Raw genomic sequence first — 25,043 nt, forward strand, 5'->3', positions numbered from 1 at the left:
CGTGGTGGGTCATAGTCCTGAGAGAATGCCATTATTACGTTGGTGTTGAGGTGGCATGTGAGTGTCTGCCAAGATCTAAAATGATTTTGTGCTTCTGCTTCGGGTTTTTGGTCCGTGTAGACTCTTGATGGCTGACTCTTAAGGGCAAACAAGACAGAGTTCTCAAGAAGAGAACTTTCTATGCCCACCTCTCCCTTGGCTCACCGCCTCAAACCTCAAAGAAATATGAAGTTGAATAACTGGTAAGAAAGTCATTATTATGCTACTCGGGAGCATCCTGCTATTTATATTGTCATTGAATCCCTGGTAGTGGTCCTTAGAAACAGAATCACTATCAGTATACAGCACATGAGGTAGAAAACTGTTTCCACGATAGACTAAGAGTTAAAGCCAATAGAGATCATTTACTCCATTTCTGAGGTTGTTTATTGATAGTAGCCTACAACGCTGTAAAGATCATTACTGTTAAGAACATATCACAAAGGAGAAGTTTCTCCCCCTAGAGAGAGCAGGGAGGTATTCCATTATGCTAACTTCAGTCAGTATGTTCTGGGTATACCATGACAGACAGGAATCCAATGAATATCTATTGGTGGCTTTGGTGTAAACATGGTCATTTTCACCAAAGTATCCTTCCCTCCAGAGTATAGGTTTCCCTGTCAGAAACCCTCTAAAGTGTAGAATTGTCCTGACTTTTGATCATTAGTTTTCCCAGCAGCTGGGCAGTAATCTAACACTTTTTCTGAAATGGTGGAGGTGGAGGGGGCAATTGACAGTTAAACTGCTTCTATGGACCTGGGCTGAGGGGCCATTCTACTTCGGATTCCAGCAGTACCCAGATATCATAAACACCATCTCAGAAAGTAACTTAGCCCTTTGAATTCTTGACACATAAACTTAACAAGGAATAGTACCTTAAAAACAATGTCTTGAGTTGTAACCAAGCTTCTTGTAACTTCTGAAAATAGGGGACTAAAATAATGTGTCTATGACCTCTAAAGCTGCTTCAGAATAATCTAATTATCTGGTGCTTAGCATGGGACCATACATAAATAGGCATTTCTTAGATGCTTTCTTAAGAAGGGGTAATAAAATTTATATTAATTATAAAATCCATGAGAGAATCAGAAACCATCTCAAAATTATTACGTATTAGTGAACAGTTTTAGTTCAAATTTGTTTCTAAGATTGAAGAATACTTTTGTATGTCAAAATTTTTCTCAAAGGCTTTTTTCTTCCTCTAATTGAAAAAATACTCCCATTTTAATGTCTTTAATATGGAGAGGAAGGCATGAGAAAAGGACAGAATCAAAAAAGGGTGACAGATACATTTTATACAATATGCCGAGGCCACCTAATTAATAATGCCTCCCTGGGTTAGGAGCCAGCCTAGATTGAGTCTTTAATGATGTCTCTGTACCATGGGTGTGGGAAGGAGCCATGAGATCTAGTTATCTGAGTTACACAGGAGGCATTTAGTTGGGAGAATTGTTGCCAAATGGAAGGAAATTGAGATGTGATTTGTTATAGACCCAAGGAGTCATTTCTGAAACCTGCTTCTATTTTCCTTATTGATCATGGGGAAGGAACCAGCATAGAAACTCTGAAGACTAGGTTTCACTCTGAGTCAAGTGTAAAGAATGACCACGCAAGAAAACACGAAGATTGTCCTGACAATCATCATGAGGGCAAAGGGGTGTTGGGTGAATTTGTACACACACTTACATGCATGCACACCACCCTGCACACTCACATACGCAGTATTTTAATCAACCAGTGTAGTGATTAAGACAATAAATTCTTGGAAACACCTCTGAGTGGAGGACATAATGTATTGTGTTGCCTTTGGGCCTCTATGTCCTTAAAGTTCAAAACTTTTAACAATATTAACTAATTAAAGTTTTGACAATTTCATCATGTGTATAATATATTTTGATCATATTCACTTCATTATGTTCTGCTGTCCTCCTTCCACTCAATATGAATCCCTTCGTCTTCACAACTGGTCCCCCTTCTTTGACCTCTCTCTCTCTCTCTCTCTCTCTCTCTCTCTCTCTCTCTCTCTCTCTCTCTCTCTCTCTCTCTGTGTGTGTGTGTGTGTGTGTGTGTGTGTGTGAGACTGAGTTTAATTAGGGATGCCTGCATGTGCAAGGGATGATGGGACAGGATTATTTAATGGAGCACGGGCGACTTACTAGTGGCTACACCACGGAAGAAAATGTCTCGTTCTCCCGCACCCCACCCCCTCGTCCAATAGCAGCCTATAGATCTTCAAAAACAGGTGGGATCTCATTAACTGGGTAGGTTTCTCACATCCCATCATTTCAGTCTTGTCTCTGAAAACCAACCTGTCAAAAAGGTTGCTAGGATATCTAAACTAGACACTGTGTGCAGAGCACAGAACACTAGCTGGATCTTAAGAAACATTAATACGCAATCCCAATTGGCTTAATTGCAGGTGTCCGGGGAGCGAATATGTAAGCGCATTTACAGGACAGTCATGTAAGTGACGGCAAGGGAGGGTTGAAGAGGCTCCATGATGTGAAGCCTTTTAGCTGAGGCGAGTAGGAGAAGCCTCCTGAGGAAGCAGTTTGGGAGAGTGAGTTGGAGAGGAAGGCAGGGATTTACCAACAGAAGAAGCAGTTGACACCAGCTTCCTGAAGGCGGGAGTGTACTTGACTCCTGGTTGGACTTGACTCCAAAACTTGTGATATCATCTTGTCATTACTCAATTTCTCATGCACAAAGATGTCACTCAGTTTCAAATTTGAGTTTCTGCTCTCAGGGTTTTAACTGTTTGCCTTTCCTTAAGATGTCAGTTCTCCAGACAAAGAGGATGGGCTGTTTTAGAATCAGCTTTGTGAGCCTCCTGCTCCTGCCTTGCGGGCCACTCTGAACCCTAGATCTTTAGGAGCTCGCCAATTGCTTAGTTTTCTTCCTTGATTTTGTTGAGGTTATTTAACCTTGCTAGCCTGTGAAGGGTCAGTCCCTGGTAGGTGAAAACTGAATGTAGACACCTAGGAGAAGAGTTGGGAATAGAAACAGAATAACTCATTGAGTTGCCTAAAAGTCCTGTGGTGGCATGCACACATAGAAACAATTTAAAACTAGGTAATACTCAGCTCATAGCTGGATCACTCAATGGTATAGAAACAGTACTCTGTGGTGTCTGATCAGCTGGATTCTCTGCTCACTCTGTCTGGGAATGGAAAAAGGAGGAGAGAAGTGTAAGGAAGAGGGATGCTGTGAGAACAAAAGCCACACATTTCAACTGAAATCACAGATGAGTGCTAGTAGGAATAAATTGTTTCTGGTGCTCAAGAGTGGTGAAGAAACCTCACAACACCTGTTCCTGACCTCTTGCCACACACCATTGTACAAAATCAAGCACTCTGGAGGGAGGGCGCAGGACTTCCTGAGGTAGTGAGAACAGAATATAAGAGTTTAATGTCTGAGGCACATGGCTAGAGTAAGTTCTGGCTCCTGAATGCAGCCCCCCCCCCCCCCAACCACACACACCACCTTGGCAAAGAGCTGCCACAGACAGAATAAATGCAGGTCGCCAAGGGAGTTAGGAACTATGCAGACTAGAGTGAATTGCAATCAGAAACAAGGATTAAGTTGTTTAATTCTGAAGAGTTCTCTCCTAATTTTCTCAAATAAATGTCATTTCCAGTGATCCCTGTACTGAACGTTAATACAATAAGCAAGCTGGCTAATAGAATGCAGAGTAATAATGGAATATTTCAGCAGTGAGTGTATCTAAATATCCATTTCAGGAAATAACATTTGTTAAAATGTGAAAATGGATAAAAAGAACAAAAGAAAAATATTGCTTTTTCTATTGTGTTTGAGGGAGTTTCATTAAGCCGACTCCTTAGTGTGATCCAATGCTCCCTGGGAGTTAGCAGTCTCAGAATTTGTTAGCAAGATGCCAGCACCAAAACGCTGCCACCTCTCTCTGTGTGGATTTGGGAAGTAGGGCTGCAGTAAGACCATGGACAAAATGGACGGACAGCCCGGGTTCCTAAAGTAAGCGGAGTGGCATACAGGAGGTAGGCCCTCTTGGCTGCCTGTGGTATAATCCATTCTATTGGTTGACTTTTGGTAGATGTACATTGTGCTCTGTCTCTGTTGGGAGAGAAGGCACAAGAGACCCACATAGCATTCTCAGCCTGTGCCATTTATTGAAGTAAGTATGATTTCTTTCTTTCTCTTAAAAAAATCATTCTCAAGACCAATAGCAGAAATGACATAAAGAAAACACCACCCATATGGCCACAGTGATGCATTGTGACTGTCAGTGATTGATAGGTCATTTGGTGTTCACTTTGGGAAAGTGAAAATGGAAGCAGAGGCCTGTGTTCTTATGGGGCATGGAGACTTCCAAATCTGACAGTGGCAGAGGGAGGGAAGGGCTGGGTGGACAGATGGTCAAGCACCTATCCATGCCACTCAGGACTGGAGGGTTCCCCACATTCTAAAGCTTTGAAAGATATGGGAAAATTGGGGTGAGTTGAAGGTAAATAGACTAAGGTGAGCTGATGAATATACACACAGGGTAGTCTGGCCTCCACCTTGAGTAGAGAGGATGCTGTGCCTCTGTTCTTGTGGGTCCAGGCAGAATCATTTTTGATTAAGCAACATATGGAAAAGTGAGCTCCTAGAAGATGGCAACATCTGGAAAGGTGAGCTCCTAGAAAATGACAAGACAAAGAAACCTGGACTGTTTCTGTCTAGGATGGAATCCTGTCACTTCCTCTGTCCTGAGGCAACATTTGGAGTTTGTCTTTCCTAGACTTTAGAGCCTGGAAGTGTAATCCTACAGCAGCTCAGAGTTACTGTTCACAGAGAAGTGTGTGTGTGTGTGTGTGTGTGTGTGTGTGTGTGTGTGTGTGTGTGTGTGTGTTCCAGAGTTCTATGTCAGGTAACTCCCTCTACAGTTTTCTCGGTCTGTTTTTACTTTTTGGGACAGGCCTTTCATAGAACCCAGAGCTTTCTGATTGGCTGGGCAATCTGGCCAGTGGGTCCAGGGGTCCTCCTATCTCTATTTTCCCAGGGTGAGTTTATAGAGGTCTGCCATCACACCAGGCTTTTTTCACAGGTTCTGGGGATCTGAATACTGGTCCTCAAGTTTGCACGGCAAGGACTCTATCCATTGAGCCATCTTCCCAACCCCAAGACCCCAAAGAAGGAGATTTTTAAAAAATTAAATTTAGTATTGACACAAACTATTTTTACAAACAAAACTAAACTATGATGATAAAATCAGAACAGTGGTTATTTATGGGCAAGATGAGTGGGAAGGGGTATTAATGAATATTCTGGGATGGCAAAAATATCCTATATGTTATAAGCATCTAAGTTACACAGATATGTGCATTTTTGGAAACTCAGAAAACTGTACACTTAAGATTTTTATATTTTACTATAAGCAACGATTTACATATTTTACTATAACCAAATCATGCCACACTAAGCAACATTTAGAAAAAGGAAAATAAATGAACAATGTAACCCTCATAAGCATCCTTTAATTTAATTAAATCTTTGAATGTGTTCATGATTATTACATTATGGTAAACATTCCTAAAGTGGAATTTGAGGAACATATACACATTTATATATGTAAATATATGTGTATATACACATGTCTATAGGGTTGTTGATACACTTTGAAATTTGTCTTTTATAAAGGCGGCACATTCTCAGGTTTTTACATGTCTATTTATGTGTGGTGTGCATGCATGTGTGTGTGCATGTCTGCATGTGTGGGGGCATTCATTCATGCAGAGGCTAGAATTTGATGTTGGTGACTGCTGCAATCACTCCTCACCGTGTTTATTGAAGCAGGGTCTTCCTGGACCTTAAGCTTACCAGTTCTGCTATTCTGGCCAGCCAGTTTGCCTTGGGATCCCAAGTGCTAGGATTACAGGTAGGATCCAGGACCTGCCCAGCTTTTACGTAGGTTCTGGGAATCTACACTCTGGTCCTCACACTTATCCTCACACTGAACCATTTCCTCAGCCCTTTTCTCCTTTTATAATTTGTGCTATTTAACTTTTTATCACTGTCAAAACACCCAAGATAAGGGAGTCACCCCCTTGAAGGGGAGAAGGAGATTGTGGGAAGGTTCCTGGCTTCAGGAGTTTCAGTCTGTCATAGCGGAGCATTTGATAGGGAAAGCTACTCACTATTCACTCCATAGCAGCCAGGAAGCAGAGAGAAGAGCTCACTTTTCTAACAAAGCTTCTCCCTCCAGCCCACTAAGCTGGGACTCCATGAGTAGATTAACCAGTTCATGAGTCCAACGCCTTAATGACTTAGTCAGCTTCTGAAGGTCTACCACTGAACATTGAGGACAAAGCTTTCAACCTATGAGCTTCTGGGAGATAATTACTATTCAAGCCACAACATACTGTTAAAGTACTTGAGAATATACTTCAAAACTGTATCTATCGCAGATTCGTCTACTATTTATATAAATACCAATGGTATAATTTACTCTGAAATGCATAGAAAACAGCTTTCTTGAGAACGATGAATGCTACTCTTGTATGTCATACAATGGTATGACAATCAGCCTAGGTCTTTCAGGAGGCTTCCCTCAAGGACCTTAAGTAAAGATGAAGTAGGATACTGAGTGTACAACTCACTGTTATTTCCCTGGGCCACACAGATTTCCATGTCTAGTACTAGGACTTCTTGTGGGTCGTGCTTGGAGCTCATGTTGTTTTGCCAAAACACACCACATCGACATTTCTGAGATCTACTGACTTCCAACCTACTGGAAGACATGCCTACATCTCCCTCCCATGGCTCTCGCTGTTTTTCTAACTCTTCGATGCCCAGAAATCCCCTTCTAAAGGCTGAGGTTTTGAACCTCATGAGCCAGAGAGACTTGGAGATTATTTCTGTTTCTCCCCAACTCAAATGCAGTTTCCATGGCTGAAGCAGGAAGGAATGCTGACATGGCCAAAGCAAACCATCCTCGATATTAAAAGACCCGAGTTCAAGTGGCTAGAAAAGGGTGCCTGTCGATTTTAATGCAGAATGCTGTTCTCAAAATGGGGTCTATAAATAAACTGAATCTGTACAAATGTTACCTTATGCCTAGCAACAGCAGAGACACCAGGAGACCCAGAACTGGCCAGATAAGGATGACACCCACCTCATTACCAACCACCAGCATGATGAAGGGAAACTATTGACTTGAGGCTTCACCCCCGCCATTCTCAAATGGTCTCTGCAAATGGTAGTACTGGGGTCACAGTGCACCTCAGACTCTAGTCCCTCCAACCAGGAACCTGTGCACAGAGCGTCTGCCAACCTTCAGGGCTTATTGGAGCCCAGCCTCCTCTGCTGCTCTGTCCCTAGTATCTGGTGGAAGTGCTAATGACAGGGAAATGGGTACCAGCAGGAGGGACTTGGGAAGGCAAGAGAAAGCCACCAATGGTGCAAAAGCCAATAATTAGCTCTTGGATAATCACAATTTAAAAGAATCAGAGTGATTTCAGGGGTGGATATCTCAAGGGATAATTGTCTGAACAGAAGGGAGGGAGAGGATGACCACCCAAGCTGGAAGAGCTAGGGACACCTGCTGTCAGTACTCCCCATCCTCCATTTCAATGATGTCATCTCTTGTCCCCTTCCCACCCCCACTGTGAACCTGAGCTTTGGTGGCCCCTGCAATCACACAGTCACATAATTAGGGAGACACATGCCATTTTGTACCACTGATGTGCTTTAGGAGACGCTGGCATAGAGTAGCTCCCCTCCCCTCCAGCACACACATACTAGGAGACCACAGACTTCAGGTAGCCATAAACTTGATGATCAAACACCACTTCTTGCTCCTGGCTACTTCACATCCTTTTCTTCTAGAAGAAATCACCTGGGCTCTGACTAGGTTCTGTGCTGGTCTATATGGGTCACCTCACCAAATATTAAAAGTACATTTGAAAGAGGACTGGCTTGTCCTGTTATCTCCAGAACTCCGTGACCTTGATCTGAAATCACATTCCCTTATTCTGTCTACAACATTCTTCACATCCTCCAAAAGCTGGTAGATTACCCTACCCACCCTCTTTTTTGTTCCTAAGCCCTTCCTACATAAAACTGAGTTCAAAGAAAACCCTCCTTTGCCTTTTATCTTTGAGGGAAGGTGGAAGATGGAGTTCCCGGGAAAGCAGGCCTGTGTGAGTACAAGGGGGAGGCCTTGCTTCTGCTTGATGATCAGATTGCCTTTCTGAGCCTAATGCTGTTTAGGGCCTGCCCATGTGAGCAGAGGGGAAGAGACACTGAGAGCCAGTAAGGCCTGCTCCTTCTGGTAATGTCCAGCAGTTCTTAGAGAAAGCATTATGGTACAGCAGCACTTGAAATGAGTATTATTGACTCTGAAAACCATTTTAAAATCTATAGTTACCAGCAATAATATCGACGGCTTTGTCTATAAAAAAAAAACTTTTATCTCATATCTGGCTGGCTATAGAAGTATGTGACTTCAAATTCTCTCTGACTCTGCAAGGTCAAACTCACAAGGCACAGGAAACGAATAGGAGGAAGCGTCTAAAGTTCACTGACCCATGCAGGGATTAACTTCCCAAAAGTCGCCTGCTATTCTTGCTTCCCTGAAGAGAGCATGTGAGTTACAGCCCCTGTCCTCAGCAGTATGACGGGGCTGACCATGACCGGATTCTTTAAAATCCATTGCATACCCACTGGGTGTGACACCAGAGGAGCCACTCCATGGTGCAGCCGGGTTCTGTGGCACCCAAGGTGCCTTTCCAGGCTTTACTTGTTCACGTCAGGTGACAGGTGGTGCTGAGAGGGTGAGCATGCGTGAAAAACACCATAAGGGACAAAGGCCGCTGGAAGGGACTTGGGCTCCAGCCTTGCACGATCAGCTCCACGGGCCTGAGTCTGAGTCCTCATCCCTTCTCTGACTTGGGGCTAAAGTCTTAAATCTCCTTAACTTACAGGGCGGCTGGGGTCATAAAAATGGAGCCACGATGATGGTCATAAATCACCATTTGCTGGCTCCCTTTCCTCCCTGCAGAGACCTAGCACTCTCAAATACCTCCAGAAATAATTCGGAAGCTCACCCAGGTGACACTCACACTTGCGTCATGACGTCTTGGAGTCTCTCTGGCACCCACCATCTTATCCCTTTCCTGGTGGTGCTGGTGGCAAAGGTCCATGTCTCTAAGTGCTACCGATTACCTCTTGAAGACATTAGTATGTCTGTCACATGCACAGACACACACACACACACAAACACACACACACACACACACACACACACACACACACACACACACACACACACACACACGCATGCCTGTACACACACAAGAATGCGCCCATGCCCCCCTCACAGGCATGTACACACATGTGAGTGCACATACATGGTCATGATATAGCTAAGCAGTTATCAAGGGTGCTGGCTGGGCATGGTGGTTTAGATCTGGAGTTCTCGCTATGCAGGGCCGAAAGCATGAGGGTAGAAAGTTCAAGACCCGCTTCAGCTTCACAGTAATTTCAAACTGAACCTAGGCAAGTTAGTGAGACCCTGCCTCAAAATAAAAAGTTGAAACAGAACTGGAGATGTGGCTCTGTGGTTGATCACTTGCCTCACGCAAAGATCTAGGTTCTATCACTAGTAATAAAAAAATAGACCGATGGATGACTCATTGCAATGAACATTTACAAGTGAAGCTGTTCGGACAAAAAGGTATATATACTGCGTGACGCACGGAAGCTCCCAAGGCCGCTACAACAAAGGAGTATGTGATGGAGGGGCAGCAAGACGGAGGAGCGAAGTGATTTTTTTCTTTTGCAGGGGAGGCTGCAAGGGTGGAGGGCAAACATGGAGGGACCGGGAAATGAGTGGGATTGGGGTGCATGACGTGAAATTTCCCAATAATCAATACAAAAATGGTTCTGATGCTGAGTCGTGGCCAAGTTCTTGTCAATGTCATTTTTTCGGTGTGTCGGATCGATGCTGCAGACTTTTGCGTGGACTCTGCTTACATTCGCTTTCCCTTCTGTTAGTGGCTGAGCAGCAAGGCTGCTGCCCGCAGTCCCCCTTTCTACTGCACTCAACCTTAACATGTGGCCTCTGTTCTCTGTCCTGCATGCCCCCTCAGCCACTCCACAGTCCATGTAATCTGAGCTCCGTCTCTCCCGTCTTCCCCCGGTGATGGTGGGTATCTGTGGAAGATGCAGTAAAGGTGGTTACCTGCTGTGGGATGGTCTATATGTCAAATGTGTTGCTGATTGGTCAATAAATAAATCACTGATTGGTCGGTGGCCAGGCAGGAAGTATAGGCGGGACTAACAGAGAGGAGAATTGAGAGAACAGGAAGCTGGGTGAGAGAGACACTGCCAGCTGCCATCAGGACAAGGAAGATGTAAAGTACCCCGGTAAGCCACAAGCCACGTGGCAAGGTATAGATTAATAGAAATGGATTAATTTAAGCTGTAAGAACAGTTAGCAAGAAGCCTGCCACGGCCATACAGTTTGTAACCAATATAAGTCTCTGTGTTTACTTGGTTGGGTCTGATGGCTGTGGGACTGGCAGGTGAGAGAGATTTGTCCTGACTGTGGGCCAGGCAGGAAATCTCTAGCTACAGTTACCGGCTGTCCTTGGTGCCTCCGCAGGGGCAACGAGTGACTAGGAACCGATGATAGGAACCAGGCAGTGGTACGAAACTACTCCGGCACCTCAAGCTCAAAGAAACTGTCGGGCATACTTGGACTTTAGGAAAGTCTCCTCTGGGACCCTGAAGCTGACTCGGTGGTTAACAGCATGTTCTGTTCTTGCAGAGGGCTTGATTTCAGTTCCCCTCACCCATTTCAGGCAGCTCACAACTGCCTGTAGCTCCACCTCCAGAGAATCTCATGACCTCATCTATACTCACGTGCACATACCCACACAGGCACACATATGCACATATTTTAAAATGATAAAGTGAATATTTTAAATAAAGATACCTTAGCATGTCTGACTTTGTCCATGATGTCAAAAAGTAATGCACGTGGCTAAGGATGGTGGCTTTCTGCTTCTCTTTCTTCTCTTTTTATTAGCTTCCATTTTTATCCTTGCAGCACCCCTGCTTCACTGTTACTTTTGGATCTGACCTCCTTACTCAACCCTTCCCACCTCCTGACAACCACAGCAGAACAGAGATCCGCATGGGCCCTCATGTGAGCATCCAGAACCCTACTGCAGCGTGGCTGAGCATTTGCCTTTGAATGCTGACCAAGACAGAACTCTCTGGAATACTCTTCACCTCTCATTCCCACTGGGACAATAACGGATCCCCCAGAATTCCCAGGGTTGTTTGTTCATTCGGCCAGTGCCCTGCTAGTTGTCTCTTAATTACTTTTGTGTCCGTTTCCTTTGTCAGAGTGTTTTCTCCTCAAGGCCATGAAGTACCTTTCATTCTGCACTACTGCACATAATGGATACCCTATAACTGTGTGAATACACACATATTTGTCCAACATAAACATCTGATTCATGTTCATCTCTTCTCCCTCTGCTGTCTACAGAATAACAGAACACATGCAGACATACACACTCATGGACACAGACAAACACACACACACAGAGAGAGAGAGAGAGAGAGAGAGAGAGAGAGAGCCACACACACAAATAAGAGCATGCCTTGAAATGCTTAGTATATTTATGGCTGACCATGCCACTGCACACACCCAGAACATTGCAAGCCCAACCCCTCTTTGTGCTCCCAGGTGAGTATTTTGTATTTCCTCCCAGTGAGTATTTATATTTTGTGGAGTGGCTGTTTTCACCTCTGCTTTTACAATGAGAACAGCTGCATCTTCATCCCCTCTAAATTCCACTTTCTTCTTTTCAATTGTGTTCTAGAGGAAACAGACAGAGTGGAGTTAATTAAGGGATTTCATCTGGCACCCACTGTAACCATTTACCTTTCTCCCCAAATTCACATGTTGATGTGGGGTCCTCGTCACCAATGGGAGATTCAGGAGTCAGGGCCTCTGCAGAGAACTCATGAACAGGGTTGTGGCCTTATCGAAGAGACCGGGAAAGCTTTGCCCTTCTACCACATGAGAAGACAATTGCTTATGAATGAGGAACTGGCCCTCAGCTGCCTAGGAACCAGGCAGCTGACTGAATATAAAATCTGCTGCCAGCTTCCAGGACTGTGGGAAATGAATTTCCGTTGTCAGGAACCACTCAGTCTGTGGTGTCATCGCAGCGCAGAAGGACTAGGGTGGGACATCAGAAGGCACGGATGAGAAGACATTAGAAGTCCAGACCAACGACGTTCAACTGTCAGGCTAGATCACTCCTCATAGCAAGAGACAGGAAATGAGAACTTGAAAGAGGGTGTGGTGGCTCAGGCCAGAGGCAGAGGCAGGGAGGTTAGGAGTTCAAGGTTATCCTCAGAGATGAGGATGGCCCAAGGTCAACCTGTGCTCTGTGAGATGATGTCTTTAAAAAAAAATAAGAGTAGAAGAAGAGGAAGAGGAGGAAATGAAATGAAATGGAATTTGGGACAGTGCTGACTTTGCACTGAGATGAGCATCAGCTTCTCTGGACCAGCTGTTTCGGCAGCATTGCCATCCAAGAGCGCATGTCCTTCACACACACACACACACACACACACACACACACACACACACATACACATACACACACATGAGCACACACACACACACACACACACACACATACACATACACACACATGAGCACACACACACACACACACACATACACATACACACACATGAGCACACACACACACACACACACACACACATATGTAGATGTAACCATCTTGTTAAATAAGAAACACAGAGCCAATGCCGAGATGAAAGCCCAAGAGGTCAGAGTAACAGCTAAGCGCTATTTGCTGAGGAGGACAGGAGCGGCAGTGAAGGGAAAGGTTTTTAGCACTTAGCTATTACTCTGACCTCTTGGGCTTTCATCTCTGCATTGGCTCTGTGTTTCTTATTTAACAAGACGGTTACATCTACACACATACATATACACATACACATACACACACATGCATACACACACACATATGCACACACTTTAGTGTAACCATTTAAATATAAATATGAGTGGCATGTTGGCTGCAATAAATATATTTGGGACAGTGCTGACTTTGCACTGAGATGAGCGTCTTCATAGATAATTTTCCTCCAGGACAGGACAGCATCTGTGTCCTCAGTGCTGAGATTAAGGGTGTATGCCACTACATCCGGCCGGCAGTTAAACATTTTAACCATCCAGATTTTCACATTGAGTTCTTGCCTCCATTTATAAGAATGCAATTTCTTAAAGCTAGTCTTAAATTATAAGTATGGCGTTTCTAAATCTCTGAACGTTTTTAGAAGCAAATCCTAGTACATTGATTTTATAAATTTTGTAATAATTCAATATTTCTCTTTTTACTTATAAATGTTCCAGTGTTTTTTTTTTTTTTAAATTATTCAGTGCTTAAGAGTGAAACTGGGGTCTTGGGCATGTTAGGTAAGTGATCTACCACTGAGCTACATCCTTCATTCATTAAAAAAATAGTGTTTGGTAGAAAGAGCTGATGTATATACTGTAATCTATTCCCTGCAATCTTAAACACCCAGAGATCCAGAACAAACTCTATCACACCCGGAGAGAGAGCTAACAGAGTAGAAGGATAAAATGCCTGGCTTTGGCTATTCTATCACACACCAGTGGATTGTGGCCCTAGTAATAAAGGGGAAAGCCACCATCAAACAACCTGAGTGGAATCCACGTTCTGCTGTCTATTAGTGATGCTAATAAGTTTCAACCTCTCAATGCCTCAGTTTCTTCATTTGCAAAATGAGAATGCTGATTCTTAGTGTCTCACTGAGCCGTGAGTCAGTTAGCAGAATGCATGAGGTAGAAAGACTACTCGTTACGAGTTTCTTGTCCCATTTGTCTCTTCCCCAAGTGCGGCTGCGTTGGCGGGCTGTTGGTAATTGTCCTTGTACTTACCAGAAGTATCACAAGGAGAGCATATGTCTGCTGCCCGACAGCCTTACCCAGGTTTACTCTGGGTTGTGTGTATACAGATACAGCCACACGCTCTCTATGTTCGTCACAACTCATTCCTTTCATTTTTTTCTTTTAATTCACACACACTAAAATCCCTTCTTTGTTTTATCCAATTCCATGCTAGTTAATGAACGCATTGGGCCGGAAGTCCATCAGCGCACTCACAACACAAAACACACACGTTGCCGCAGGAAGCTTCCCAGCACTGTTCTCTAGAGCAGCACCAACTTCCAGCCCAATCTTCTAGTTTTCCCTCTGTCCTTTCAATATTTCTCCCCTTCCATCCCCAAATGTCAGATGAATGGTATCATATATCATCTAAACATTTACATCTGGCTATCTGTCATGTGACAAATTTGAGATTTATCAATGCTATTACATTCATCAATAGTCCATCGTTTTTATTAGCTGAGGAATAACAGTCTACTGTGTGGACTGATCGCTGTCCACTCACCAGGTGGAGGACAGCTAGATCCTCTTCCTAATTCTGATTGACTATGAAGAGACTTGCTCTAAACTTTTCAATAGGTTTTTGTGAAGCCGTAAGTGATCATTGCTCATGGGTGAATAGCTGAACGTGGCATTCCACATCACAAAGTGAATATGTGCATATTTTATTTTATAATAAAACGCCAATTTATTTCCAAACTGCCCACACCACCTTCGTTTTCATGCTGGTAAGAGGGCTCTAGCTTCCCTCACCTCTGCCAGCACTTGGCACATGCATCTGGGGCTTTGTGTCATTTCTTTATTGTTCTAATAGATACACTGTGGTAGTTCACTGTGCTTTTCATTTGGCTTACATTAGTTAAATAATACTGTTTTTCTGTATCACCTACCCATGTTTTTGGAGCCAGGGGCATTCAAATATTTTGTCAGTTTTTATTGGGTTGCTTGAATTCTTGAACTTGAAGATTTTTGAAAAGTGGAGGTTGGATTTAAGCTTTTGTAAGGTAGATGTGTGATTTATATAAAAATAAATCTATCGGGTATTTTTATTTTCTTAACATTGTTCTTTGTAGAGTGATAATTTTTAAAATGCGTATGTGTGTGTCTGTTTTGTGAGTTGGGTGATAGAGTCCAGGGTCCAGCATCATTGTATGTCTTCCTCAGACTCTCTACCTTACGTTTGGAGGCAGGCTTGCTTGTTGAACCAGGAGATCATTTACCGGACTGACAGAAAGCTCCAGGAACCCACCATCTCTGTCGTCCCTCCCACAATTGCTAGTACTGAAGCTATCCATACAGAACTCATGTGACCACTGGCATCTGAACACAGGTCTTCATGCACAACAAGCACTTGACCAGCCAAGCCATTGCCCCAGCCCCAACAGTCATGCATTTTTAACTCTGATAAAATTTAATATATTAATTTTTGTCTTCTGGATCAAGCTTTTGGCATCTTTTCTAAGAACATTTTTTTGAACAAAGGTCACAATGATTTAATTATATATATTATATATATGTATGTACACACTTATGAGAGAGAGAGGAGAGAAAAACGGAATAATTGGGTTTTATTTTTGAGAATATGATCAGTTTTAGTATTTTTAGATAACGTGTGAGAGTGAGTGAAGACTCAATTTTGGCAGGTTGGTGTGCCATTTATTAAAAAGGATGCCCCTTTTCAATTAAATTCAATTATATCTTTGCCCAAAATTGGCTGATTTCAAATTTTTCTTTCTTTCTTTTTCTTTCTTTCTTTCTTTCTTTCTTTCTTTCTTTCTTTCTTTCTTTCTTTCTTTCTTTCTTTCTTTCTATCTTTCTTCCTTTCTTTTTTTGGTGTTTCGAGACAGGGTTTCTCTGTGTAGTTTTGGTGCCTACCTAGATCTCGCTCTTTAGACCAGGCTGGCCTCAAACTCACAGAGATCTGCCTGGCTCTGCCTCCCGAGTGCTGGGATTAAAGGTGTGCGTCACCACTGCCCAGCTTTCTAATTTCTAGCAATTAACACTATTTATTATCTAAACACTGCTTTAGTTATAGTTAATATATTTTAACACGTTGTGTTTTATTTTTCTTCAGTCACATAAATGTTGTGCTGATCATAAAGTTTACTCTGACCAGTGTCTTTTAATTTTTAAATATTTGTACATTTTATAATATCTGTTCTCAGCTTATAATTTAATCAGTTTTGACTACAAAACTCAATTTGCATGACTTCTGTTCTCATTTTGGGGTTTTGTGGGTTTTTTGCCCCAAATGTGGTCTACCTTGGCAAATGTTCGTGTGGGGCTGAAGTAAACGGGAATATTTCTGCTGTTAATGGAGGAGTCAGTAAATAGCAGTAGGTTAATATGTCTGTGGTGTTTGTACTGCCTAAGCCTTCTGCTTCTTCATGACATGTACTTTCTTCTTTCTTTTCCTTTTTTCTTCTGTCCCAACTTTACCAATTAGTGAGAAAGAATTCCCAGTAGTTGTGAATTTCTTTTTACTTTATATCAGTTTGTGTGTGTGTGTATGTGTGTGTGTGTGTGTGTGTGTGTGTGTGTGTGTGTGTGTGTGTGTGTACTTTGAATATCTTTTATGAGGTGAGCATACCTTTAAGATTTTAGGTGTTATTGAAGGCTTTTTCCTTTTATTTTGTATGATGTTCTTCCTCTCTTTATGATACCTTTACTTCTGTTGACACTAATTAGCATCTACATCTTTCATCTGATAGGATTGGAGTGGGACTGCCTTGTGGTCTTTCATTCTTTACCCATCAATGTGTCTCATATTCAGGGTAAATGTCTTACATGTAAATCTGATTGGGTCTTCCTTTTTAAGTCATCCTGACAATCTGTTTCAGTTGTTGTGTTTAGACTACTGAGACAATGTAATTATTGGGTCGCTTGATTGCGAACCTGCTTTTGATCTGCCCATTTGATTTTTTTTCCTTTTCTGCCTTATAATGTTTAATTGATTGTTTTCAGGACTCTCCCTGACTTCACTATGTCTAGAAGATGCTACAGGATTCATAACTTGTATGTTTAATTGATCAAATCAGAGCCTATTTTCAAATAATACTCTACACATTTGTGTATGAACATTAAAATAACATACATATTTCCAATTCCTTGTTCCCAAGATATTATCATTTTGCTAAAAATGCAAAATACATTATGAGAAATAATGAAGCATTTGAATAATATTACAATACAAATTGTATTAGTATTACTAATGTGCTTAGTAATTCAAAGTGGTAAAAAATAACAATTTTATCATCTGCACTTGTTCATTTCTGGCAATCTTCATTTCCTGTGTAAATTTAGATTTCTTTCTGGAATTGTATTTATTTTCCCCAAAGAATTTCTATTATTTCTTCTTAAAGTGTAGGTCCTTTGGAAATTAATTTCTTCAGTTTGTTTTCCTGAAAGTGTCTTTATTTCTGCTTTACTTTTGAAAGATCCTCCTCAAGCGTAGAACTCTAGGCTGTCTTCCTCCCTCTCTCCCTCCCTCTCCCTTCCAAGCCACCCTCCATACCCCTCTTCCCTCCCCTCTTTTGTTCTTTCAACTTTCTGGACTTATAAGATGGCATTCCATTGCCAGGTGACTTAGGCACACTTTTGTAAGAAGTCTGCTGTAACTCTTTGACTCCTAATGTGTCTTCTAGCTACTTTAAAATTTTCTTTGTTATTGTGAAGTTGAAATGTGACCCATTTATCTAGTAATAGTTTTCAAAAGTTATACATTGAGGTTTTCATATCTGTGACTTACTGGCTACCCTTAACTTTGGGAATTTCTCAGATTTTTATTTTTATTATTTCTATGTTTCAGTCTCTTCTGTTGTTAACTGGTTTTCCTCTTGGCTCTGTGACTCTGCCAATGGGACCACCAAAGCCTTTCCTCATCTGTGTACTGTACTATTTTCTTTCACACATTTCTACTTTACCACTTCTTTTCATTTCCATTTTTCTACTGAAGTTCCCTTGTTGCTCTTCATTTTTCCCACACTTTCTCCGCTGACTTTCAAGTATTGATCATAATTACTTAAAACTCCTTGTCCTATAGTTAAACTTTTTATATCATATCTGGACTCATTTCTATTGTGCGTTTATATCGTAACTTTTTCTCTATATGCAAAAGCTTTCAAAAGCTGTTGTTGAAAACCTGGCCTTCTGTACAGGACAGTACATACTGAGGCAAAGTAAATAGCATTTTAAAAATGGGATCAAGCACATTTTCTTTCCATGAGGCTTTTAGTGTGGGAGGGAATCTGAGTCGATATGGTTAGGAATAGAACTAGTCATGGTGTTCAGTGAGCCTTTGATGGCACTCACGGAGCTCCAGCCTTCAGCTTATTTCCTTACACTTTGTACCTTTCTCAGGGGGGTTGAAACTGTCTGCTCCATCCTCAATGTTGAGACAACGTCTAAGTTCTGCCTACACTCCTGGAGGTATTCACTGTTACTCCGATCATGTGGCTGAGGAGTGTGCGAATTAGATTTTCATCACATGGACAAAGATAACTGGATAAATGGCTAAGAGGAAGCCATTTGGTCCACAGTGTCAGAGGGTTTAGTCACGTGGGGAGGAAAGCACAATGGAGAAGCTTAGTTACATCGTGGTGGGCCAGGAAGCAGGGAGAGGAATGCTGATCTCTACTGACTATGTCCCCCTTGTATTTAGTCTGGGGACCCAGACTGTAGGACGGCACCACCCTCATTCAGAGTGGTTTCTCATCCTTCAGTAAGTTATCTCTGGAAAAACCCTCATTAACACACCTGGAGGTGTGATGTCTGGGTGATTCTAAACAGAGTCTAGTTGACAAAGAAGAGTGACCACCACAGTGGGTAAGGGGACTGTCCTCTGCTGTGCTAACCGAATTGCAGTCCTGTGCAGGCTGTGCATATGGGGTCCAAGAATGTGGTCTCCTCAGTGTCCTGCCCCTCCTGCAGGTGAGCTCTCTTCTCAGCCCACAACCCTCCTCTTCTCCAAAGGGAAGAAGCTCGTGCTCCATTCTGAGTGTCCAGCCAGAGCACCCAGGCTGATGATGTTCCTCCCCTCCCTCGTTGTAGTTCAAGGTTTCTGCTCAGTGTCTGCCTCATAGCAGATGCCTCTCCTTTCCCCATGCCACGTCCCACAGGGATAGCTTCTGGGGCTTCTCCAATCTATTTTCAGTCTATCTACAGAAAAGAGACCGAAAGTTGGAGCAGATGTACTCTGTATCTGTTGTCTGAGAAGCTACACCTTCTCTCCAGGTCTATCCTCCTCAGTCTCCACTGATTTATTAATAAGCATGATGAAATTTAGTATTTGTGTTTGGCTACATTGGGCTCAAACAAATGCCAAGTTCCCATCTTTCCTGAAAGTCTTTGAATCCCATTAGCTATGAGACTAGTTTCCAAATGACCTTAGCTTGCTCATGAATTTTACAAAATTATGAACTTGAAGCTTGTCCAGCTTTTGTGTGTGCTGGTCAAGAAGGTGAGTGGTGATCTTTCTATCTCTTTATGTTCTAAGCAGAAAGTGTAAATAGCTTGTTTTTAATTTCTTTGTCTTTCTCCCACTCACATCTTTAGCTTCTGGCTGTAAATATTTTAGAATTATCCCTCTATTCTTGACACAGTATTGTGATCCTTTATCTTTTCTACCCATGTTTTTCTTCCGATAGATAGAACTATATTGTCATTTTCTAGCATTTTTCACTTATAAAATATTTCAGAATTTTTTTTAACAGTTTTCTCTGTAGTGAACTGCACAGGGCGAAAGAGCAGCATCTGTCCTTGTTTGGATGATGGAACTAACAGGGAGATGTCACCATTTATCTAGGATCAGGGCAAAGCCATCTCAAAATGTTAAAAGTTAATGTGTTAGTTATTTTAGGCATGGGCTCTGACATTTCACTGGGGCAAAACTGCTGGAACCTTCTTCTCCAGAACCTCTGGGAGGAATTGCGCCTCATTGGAGCAGTTACAGAACCACATTTTAATGTATTGTGAACATGACATCCAAACTACACCCAGATAAACATCTTTGTGGTTTCTAGAGAACTCTGCCAGTCTTTCTGTGATGTTGTTCCAAGAGCAGGGCAGGCTGTGGGAGATGGAGAACAGCTTCAGTCCTTCTCACCTTTAAGTCCTAGTAGGCAACAGATGAAGAAACAGTGCCAGGAAGGGCCAGAATGGAAGAAACAGAGTTTCATGCTGGGCTGAAAAGCCACTTCTTCATTTTCCCTGAGGGAGTCTCTCCCTTCAAAGCCATGGGCTTCCTCTGCAGTCAGGGCACCGAGGTTCCCATAGCACTATGGTTCCAGGCCCTGCAGGTCCAACTGTTGGTTTTACTTTGAGTTTGTCTTCTGTTTATCGGTGTCTTCCTAAGAGCACATTCAGACCAAATCACGTCTGAGTAATCACAGCAGAGGGTACTGGTTCTCCATCCTATGGCTTGACAGAAACAGGCACACAGTGGAACTTTTGAGCCGTCCAAGATCAATCATTAGCTTTTAATGCATTTTTTAAAGTTTTGGTTTTAAACAAAGTAAAAGGAGGACTGAAGCAAGTCCTTGATCCCTTTACTTTAAATATTCACAGCCTGTACTCTTAGTCTCAGCAAGGACTACAACCTGAGCAAAACATACAGTAGAAGATGTTAACACTGAGTGGAACATGGGCTTGCAATCCTGACACTAGGAAGGAAGAAACAGGATCAAGAGTTCAAGGTTATCCTTAGCTACATAATAAGTTTGAGGCCAGTCTGGTCTGTATGAGTCCCTAGTATACACACACACACACACACACACACACACACACACACACACAACGAGAAAGAGAGAGACCCTTCACCACAACAGTGTCACATAGGAAGGTGTATAGAAACTGCTCTGAGCTCAGTTACCAGAATCCTGCTAAGACATCATTTTCCTATGGCACTGTGGGAGCAAAGTGCCTGTAAGACTGAAGAAGACAATGAGATTACATAGGGCCCTTCCTAATGACACCATACTTATTTGTGGTATGTGGGTTTGTGTTGACACAAAGGAAAACAGAAAGATGCAAGAATGCTTAGACATTAATTGCTTTGTGGGTCACAGACCATGAATAGAAGAATGGTTCAAGATAGCTCAGTTGGTAAAGCACTTGCTGTATAGAACATGGGCTGAGCTTGAGTCCAGAGCTCACAGAGAAAGCCCATGTGGTGGCATGTGCCTGTAATCCTAGTGCTGGCAAGTGGAGACAAGAGGACTCCTGGAGCACAAAGCGAGTCTTGCTTGATCAATGAGCTTCAAGCACTAGATCTTAGTTATGTTTCTATGACTGTGCTAAGACACCATGATGGAAGCAACTTATAGAAGAAAGAGTTTATTGGGGGCTAACAGTTTCAGAGGGTTCGAGTCCACGACTGTCGTGACAGGGATCACAGCAGCAAGCAGGCAGGTACGGCACTAGAGACACAGCTGAAAGCTTATGCCTTTATTCACAATCCTGAAGCATAGACAACTAAGAATGACCTTTTTCAAGCCTCGAAGCCCTCCCTCAAGGACACACCCCTTCCAACAAGGTGACACCACCTAATCCTTTCCAAACAGTCCCACCAACTGGTAACCAAGTATTCAAGTATATGAGCCCATGGGGCCCATTCACATTCAAACCACCACAGAGCAATACAGAAAGATACCAAACACAGAACTGTGGCCTCCACATATGCACACACACGTGAATATACACACAGACACACACACCCCCGCACCCCTGAGATCTCATGAGGAGTATATACCCATCAGACAAATGAAAGAGCTGAATGAAGCCAACCTAAATCAGTAATGACATTTCCCAGGAGTCAGACTGAGGAAAGGGTTGTGGATAGTGATATAAATGAACTAGGGAGAGGTGACATATGAGAAATGGGACAATTCTAAGAGGAAGACAGCACCCCACATTCATCTTACCTACTAATACAACTAAAAGATTTGATCCAAATATGTGGCACTTAGATGTGAGGCCCTGGGGAGAAAGGTCAGTGGCTACTCAGGGCCATTAGTAGGTCAGCAGTAGGACTGGACCTACCATGAGCCTACTATGTGTTCACCTCAAGAAGGCTCAAGTTCAAGAAGAATTCAGCCCAAGTCTAGGATGAGCACCAGCTACACAGAGAAAATTCCAGGAGAAGCCCTCTGGCTCTCACTCCAAGAATGAAACAGAGGACCTCTAAGACTCTGAGAGTGAGGGAAGCCCCAGTTTGCTTCTGACATTACCATATTATGTATAATGCATATGAAGATGTATATCTCATGTATGTGTAACACACATGCCAAGAACGAGACCAATGAGGATTTGAAGAGAACAAATAAGCACCTGAAAAATATTCTACATCATAAGGAAATAAAATTTAAAATCATGATGTGGTACCTGCTCATATACCCACAGTGGAATGACTCACACAAAGTGATGGCAGTGTGGACAACTGAAGGAATGCGACTCATCGATAAACAGGAACATGCTTTTGATATGTATACAAACTAGGGTACAGCAAAATATTTTTCTATGTAAAAAAAGAAAGACAACTTCAAAGGTTGCATGTCAGATGGACATGATGCGACATGCCTGTAGACACAGCACTTGGGAAATAGACCAGGAGGATTGCAAATTGGAGGGCAGCCTGAGCTACTCAATGAGACTCAACCACAAAACAAAACAAACAGTTTGCACATAATAGAATTACATGTATTGCTTTTATTTTTGAAATTATAATGTAATTGCAACATTTCTCCCTTCCCTTTCCTCCCTCCAGACCCTCCCATATAGCCCTCCCAGCTTTCCAATTCATGGCCTCTTTTTTCATTAAGCATAATTTTACGTGTCATTGTATCTCTATCTCAATCTGTCTATCTATCTATCTATCTATCTATCTATCTATCTATCTATCTATCTATCTATCTATATCTGCTCGGTCTGTATAATGCTACTTGTATGTGTGCTTTCAGAGCTGACCGTTTGATACTGAATAACCAGTCAGTGTGCTCTTCCTTGGGGAAGCGTATGTCTTTCACACAGCATTCCTTAACTGTCTGTAGCTCTTCTCATAGGGGTGAGGTCTTGTGGTGTTTCTCCATCCACTTTGGCATGTCTATTGGTGTTATCCTTGGTCCTTGTTCAGCTCGTGTTTGGGCAGTCATGTTGGTGAGGCTTTATGGGTGTTGTGTCTGACATTACCAGGAGACACAGTCTCACAGAAAACTCCTGATCCTCTGGCTCTTTCAATCTTTCTGCCTCCTCTTCCTCAATGTTACCTGAGTCTTCGGTGTGGGCATGTTTTCTATCCTTTGGGGCTGGTCTCTACAACTCCTCATTTTGGTAGCTTGTGTTTTCCTGCAGTGCTTTCTGTCTGTTGCAAAGAGAAGTTTCCTTGATGAGGGGTGAAGACGACACTGACCTGTGGATGTAAAGACAACTATTTAGATTGGTGTTAGGGATGATGCTGGTTTAGTAAAGTAGTGACTTCAGTGTCCATGACTTCACTCGCACCAAGTAGTTAACTAGGTCTTCAGTACCAGGTATGCTGTTTTCCTCGTGTTTAGTGTGTCTTAAGTCCAACTAGAGAGTTATTGGTTAGCCAAGGCGTGGGTGTCACTATGCACCCATAGGGTTATCATGCTATGGTGCTCATTGAAGTTCATAGGTGTCATAGTAGGGTGGGACTCGGTTGCCTCCCTCCTTTAAAGCCTGTGTGGTGCTTTCTGATACCATGAAAGCTAGTCCTCAGGGAGAGCATCCAGGTCAGTTCCAGCTCAGAGGTCTCTGTGCTGTGTCCAAAATGCATGGTGTCTTGAGCAATAGGGACTTACTTCTTGGGGGTAACCAAGGGCAACAGCTATAGGCTGTATGTCTGGGAGTCTCTTGGGCAACCCTGACCAACAACCCATCAGAGGGCTTCTCGTGTCTGGTACTGGGCTTTCTGTTAGGGGGTCTTTGGCTCTTGGAGGCATTGTCAGTCCAGATGGGAAAAGTTCATCTAAATGTGTGTATTTATTTACAAAATTACATGTATTACATGTTTTTCAAAAATAGTCAATAATATGATTTGTTATGGCTTTTTTGTACTTTCTTATTGTTATTGGTAAAATTACATCTAGATGGATCCAAAGATAAAATACACTATTGTCTATATACACTATATAGACAATAGTGTATCCGTGGTACTAGAAGAGAACATGGATTGTATTAGAGGAAGCAGAATGCTTTGTCTCCTCTTCTTTGACTGTAGTGGTGCTTATATTAACCTATACATATATTAAAATCCATAGAAATGGTTTACCTAAAGAGTCACTTTTAGTCTGATAACTTACACAATAGTTTTTTCAAATAAATGAGAAATTATTGACTTTTTGTTTATTAGTTTGTTTTGGATTTTGGTTTTTGAGACAAGAATTCATTACATAGCTTATTCCCCCTGAACTTGTGATCCTATTTCCTCAGCCTTTTGAATTCCAGGGTTACAGATGTGAGCAACCACAGCTGGCTTTGGACTTTATTCCATAATATTCACTTCAAGTCCAGGAGCTAGAGTCATCAAATGACTGAGGACCAGTGCCATCAGCTCACTGAATCCTGGCGCCACAGAAAGGTTACCTGGACCTAGGAATACTGTCAAGTGAAAGGCAAGATACTTTTTTACATTAATTTATTCATTCATTGTGTGTGTGTTCACACACTATGACACACAGGTCAGAGGACAGCTTGCAAGAGTCGGTTCTCTCGTTGTGCTATGTAGGTTCTGGGGCTCCAAACTCAAGTTGTCAGTAACAAGTACTTTTACCTATTGAACCATTTTGCTGGGCCCCTAGACAAAATCCTTTAGATGAATAGCCAGCTGTTGACGGCCAACCAGTAAATCCTTGGTGCCCCAGAGACATTTGTCTCTGATTTATGCACACTGCCCTCAAATCCCTAAAGTGCATTGAACAACTATTTTTTACTATGCATATTGACTACTGGGTACCATTTTATTTCACATAGAGTGGACCCTGCCTATCTTGGGATATTTGTA

This window comes from Peromyscus californicus, unplaced genomic scaffold (assembly GCF_007827085.1).
Source record: "Peromyscus californicus insignis strain IS unplaced genomic scaffold, ASM782708v3 Scaffold_17__1_contigs__length_78620276, whole genome shotgun sequence".
NCBI lineage: Eukaryota > Metazoa > Chordata > Mammalia > Rodentia > Cricetidae > Peromyscus > Peromyscus californicus.